Source organism: Piliocolobus tephrosceles, unplaced genomic scaffold (assembly GCF_002776525.5).
Source record: "Piliocolobus tephrosceles isolate RC106 unplaced genomic scaffold, ASM277652v3 unscaffolded_446, whole genome shotgun sequence".
In the NCBI taxonomy this organism is placed as follows: Eukaryota; Metazoa; Chordata; class Mammalia; order Primates; family Cercopithecidae; genus Piliocolobus; species Piliocolobus tephrosceles.
Window position 1 is genome coordinate 1 of NW_022329420.1, and position 5,127 is coordinate 5,127.

Sequence of the window (5,127 nt, forward strand, 5' to 3'; positions counted from 1 at the left end):
ATCAACAGCAGTGATGAAGAGGAGGAGGAGGAAGAGGAGGAAGAGGAAGAAGAGGAAGAGGAAGAAGACTTTGAGGAAGAGGAAGAGGATGAAGAGGAATATTTGGAAGAGGAAGAAGAGGAGGGGAGTGTCACGAGCGAGCGTTGCAACCCATTCTTCCCAGGCCCCACCTCTTTTCGCCTCTCAGCTGGGATTTGTCCCGCCCACCGCCGCCAGCCAAGTTCCGTTTCCGGCTTGCTGGGCGCTAGAGTCCAGAAAGTGACCGCTGCCGTGGTCGCCATGGGGAAGTCGGAGTTTCTTACTCCCAAGGCTATCGCCAACAGGATCAAGTCCAAGGGCCTGCAGAAACTACGCTGGTATTGCCAGATGTGCCAGAAGCAGTGCCGGGAGGAGAATGGCTTTCAGTGTCACTGTATGTCCGCAGCTCATCAGAGACAACTATTGCTGGCTTCCGAAAATCCTCACCAGTTTCTGGATTATGTTTCAGAGGAATTCCGAAATGACTTTTTAGAACTTCTCAGGAGACGCTTTGGTACTAAAAGGGTCCACAACAACATTGTGTACGATGAATACATCAGCCACCGAGAGCACATCCATATCAATGCAACTCAGTGGGAAACTCTGACCGATTTTACTAAGTGGCTGGGCAGAGAAGGCTTGTGCAAAGTGGATGAGACACCAAAAGGCTGGTATATTCAGTACATAGACAGGGACCCAGAAACCATTCGCCGGCAACTGGAACTGGAGAAAAAGAGAAAGCAGGACCTTGATGATGAAGACAAAACTGCCAAATTTGTGGAAGAGCAAGTGAGAAGAGGCCTGGAAGGGAAGGAGCCAGAGGCCCCTACTTTTACGGAATTCAGCAGGGAAAAAACGATGAAGAGAAAGTCACGTTTAATTTGAGCCAAGGAGCATGCAGTTCATCCGGAGAAACGTCTTCCAAGTCAAGAACTCTGGGACCGAGTGCACTGAAGACAGTAGGAAGTTCAGCATCAGTGAAACGCAAAGAATCTGCCCAGAGCTCAGCTCAGTCCAAACCAAAGAAGAAAAAGAAATCTGCACTGGATGACATCATGGCGATTGAGGAGGAAAAGACAAGAACTGCCCGAACAGACCACTGGCTGCAGCCTGAAATTATTGTGAAAATGAAAACCAAAACACTGGGAGACAAATATCATAAGAAAAAAGGGTATCGTTAAGGAAGTCATTGACAAATACACAGCTGCTGTGAAGATGATTGAATCTGGAGACAAGCTGGCACTCGACCAGACTCATTTAGAGACAATCATTCCAGCACCAGGAAAAAGAATTCTAGCTTTAAAGGGAAGCTACAGAGGACATGAAGGTACCCTTGAATCCATCAATGAGAAGACTTTTTCGGCTACTATCGTCATTGAAGAAACTGGCCCTTTAAAAGGACGCAGAGTGGAAGGAATTCCATATGAAGACTTTTCTAAACTCGCCTGAGTTTGAAAACGTGTTCACAAGACATTAAAATCTGGAAGCATCACATTGGTGGGTGTTCGCCAGGGCATTATGAGACTCTACTGTGTTAGGGTATTCTTTTGCATTAAAAAAACAGGGTTTGGAAAATATGACTGCATAGCCGTTCAGTTAGACTCTGAGAACAATTCAATTATGTCTCATGAAGTATCAAAACTGTGTAATTGTTTCCTTGTCAGTTTTGTTTCCTTTGTATTTTACTTGAAGAATTTATATCCTCATTAAACAATGTTATTATAAAGTGTTTCATAGATGACTATTTCGCATCATGTCATGGGAGGAAATCCTTCATACACTCTAAATTTATATTTTCCGTAGCAGAGTAGGAAAGTGGAACTGCTTTCCACTGATTGCTTTCGGTGGGAGCCCTTTCTAGCTGTGAATGAGGAACCAGTGCGCCAAGTAGTTGTTGACCAGGCCGCAATAAAGGAGTGGATTGGACGGAAGGCTAGATCCAGAGAAGGACAGCAAAATAGAATAGGTGGCCCCGCTGTCGATTTAAAAATTAATTGTCTCACCCGCTACCGGGAGAGTTACCCACGGCTTCGGCAAGGGTGAGTGATGGGGGTCCCCGAGTGTCGGCACCCTCAGCTGTCGTCGTCCAAGTGTAGGAGCTGGAAGGAGCTCCCAGGATCCTGGGAAAGGGGGTCACGTTGGGACGTGGCGCCCGTTCCCAGGGTGGGACAATCATACTTCCAGTGTCCTTCCTGTTGGCAAGCAGGGCAGGGGGTTGCTGCTGGACGAGGGTGAGGACATTCACTGGCCCAATGTCCTGACGCCTTGCATGTATAGCAAGGCTGCGTTGGGGCTCGGGGACCTTGTGGACACCTGTTGGCATAGTGTCCTGCCTCACCGCACTTATAGCAGGCTCCTTTTCTGGCCTTGGAGTCTGCGGGGTGTGGGCTGTCTGGTCTGGGGTTACGACTGGGCTGTACAGCCGCTGCTAGGAGCTGTACTTTCTACTGGAGGCGAACCTGCCGTCTCCTCAGCCGTCTCCTCTCTGGAATTGTATTGGTGTCTGAGGACCATCCTCTACCTTTTGAAGATTTTTACAAATGTCAGGAGCTGATTGAAAAATGAAGGAGGAGTGTAGGGCGGGGGTGAGGGTACGGGGAGACAGAAGGAAACCCTAGGTTCCTTTCCGGCTACACAGAAAGGCATAAAGACTCCTCTTTTGCGGGTGCCTGCGAGCCGGCGTCCTTGGCCAGTCTAACCTGAACCAAAGAACACCGGCTACACAAGTCGGGACGAGAGCGTAAGGCCCAAAAGCCTTGTCTGTCATGAATTTCGGACCCCTTGCCTAGCCGCTGGCAGAAATTGCTGAGGTCGATCAGAACATAACGGTCTAAAGTGCCCTCTGGTGGCCAGTGAGACTGCTGATCTAGTTTGTATTGGGGCCACGCCACAGTGGAAAAGGAAAACTGACCGCTGTAAGTCAGGTTTATGAAATGGGCTAGGAGGCACCCTGGGGGGCAGCCCGAGACTCCATCTCAGAAACCCACAAACACACAAAGCCAATCATGGCCTCAGCCTCCCAAACTGTTGGGGTTACAGGCGTGATGTGAGCCACCGGCACGTATATTTTATACAGCATATAAAAATACATTAAAGTAGATAAGAATATTTCGATTAATATGCACAAATGAACAGATACAAATAAATACATTTAAAAAAAGAATATAAGCAAATAGGCCAGGGACCTGTGATCCCAGCACTTTCAGAGGCTGGGATAGAGAGAAAGAGAGAGAAAATGAAGGTAACACTGAGAGAAAGAGAGAGAGAGAGAGAAGAAAGACAGAGAAAGAAAGAAGAGAGAGAGGGAGAAAGAAAGCGAGAAAGAAAGATGAGAGAAGAAAGAGAAAAAGAAGAAAGAGGAAAGACAGACGAGAAGAAAGGAAAAAAGAAGAAAGAGGAGAGACAGACAGGAGGAAAGACAAACCAAGACAGCAAGAAAACAGGACAGCAAGAAGGCATGACAGAAAGAAAGAAAGAAAGAAAGAAAGAAAGAAAGAAAGAAAGAGAGAGAGAGAGAAAGAAAGAAACAGAAAAAGCAACAAAGCAACAAAGAAAGAAAAAGAGAATTAAAGACAGAAAGAAAGGGGGGTCGAGGCAAGGAGAGAAAAATCTACCTGCTTTCACTATATCTGTGGAGAATCAGGAAAGCCCCCACTAACAACAAGGCCTGAAGTGGAGCTGCATTCTGTGACATCTGAGCAGAAGAGTCCACACAGGTTAGAACATGAAGAAAGCCCAGGAAACAACTGCTCAAAGAGAAGAACAATCTGGCCCAGCCAGGGTCTGTCTCCTGGAGTTGTCTGGGCGAGGAGGGAGTGGGACGGAGGGAGGGAGGAAGGGAGCAAGGGAGGGAGGGAGGGAAGGAGGGCCTCTGAGGCTCCTGTCAAACTTTAAATAACAATAAAATAAAAGGAAGTTAAAAAAAGAAATTACACATCATTCCTAGCATCACTGGTGCCTCGAAAGGTGAAAGGCGTATGTTTATGTCACTGTGGGACTGTTTTCTCTTGTGTTTTCTTTTTTCCCCCCTCTTTTCCTGGAAACTCACTTTTTAATTATTTCATGTTCATTTTTATTTTTATGTTTCTGAAACGATGTCTCGCTCTCTCACCCAGGCTGGTGTACAGTGGCGCGATCTTAGCTCACTGTCACCTCCGCCTCCCAGGTTCAAGCGATTCTCCTGCCTCTGCTCGGCTTCCCAAGTAGCTGGGATTACAGAGGCACACGACCCTGCCCGGCCGATTTTCGATTTTCGGTATTTTGACTACATACGGGGTTTCACCATACTGGCCCTGCTGGTCTGACCACCTCGTGATCCAGCGATCCACCACCCTCGGCGTCCCAAAGTGCTGGGATGACAGGCTTGAGCCACCGCACTAGGCCTAGTTATTAATTTCATTTTATTTTTAATTTGTAGTTGTTTCTATATATGTATGTATGTATGCATGTATGCATGTGTGTATCTCTCCCTTTTTTTTTGAGACGGACAGCGAGAGACAGTGAGATACAGAGAGAGAGACAGAGAGACAGATGGGGGGGAGAGAGAGAGAGAGACAGACGGACCAACAGACAGAAGGACAGGCAGAGAAAGAGAGTAAGACAGAAGAGAGACCCAGTGAGAGAGAGAGGCAGAGAGAGACAGAGACAGATACAGAAATGGACAGACAGGGGGAGAGAGAGAGGCAGAGAGAGAGAGAGACAGACAGACCTCCCCTTGGGCCTCGATGATCTTTGCAATGTCCATTCACAGATTCTGCAAACACAGTGTTTACAACATTTTGAATCCAAAGAAAAGCTTAACTCTGTAACATGTATTCACAGATCACTAATCAGTTCCAATGATACTTTTTATCTGGGGAGCATCGGTTTTTCTCCATAGGTTCTTCCTTCTAGTCGTTATCTGGAAATATGTGCTTTTCCACCATTACCCTCAAAGGAGTCCCAAATATCCTTTTGCAGATTATACCAGATAAGTGTTTCCAACCCGCTGAACTGAAAGACGGGTTTAACTCTGCGAGAGGAATCCACATATCACAAAGCCAATTCACAGATAGCTTCTTTCTACTGCTTCTCTGGGGATATTTCATTTTTCAACATAGGCCTCCATGG

General features: G+C 46.9%; 1 pseudogene; it reads left to right on the top strand.

Annotated features, from left to right (window-relative positions):
* The first annotated feature begins 72 nt into the window (after positions 1-72).
* On the top strand, positions 73-1,596 carry LOC113220096 (annotated as a pseudogene).
* Positions 1,597-5,127: the final 3,531 nt, after the last annotated feature.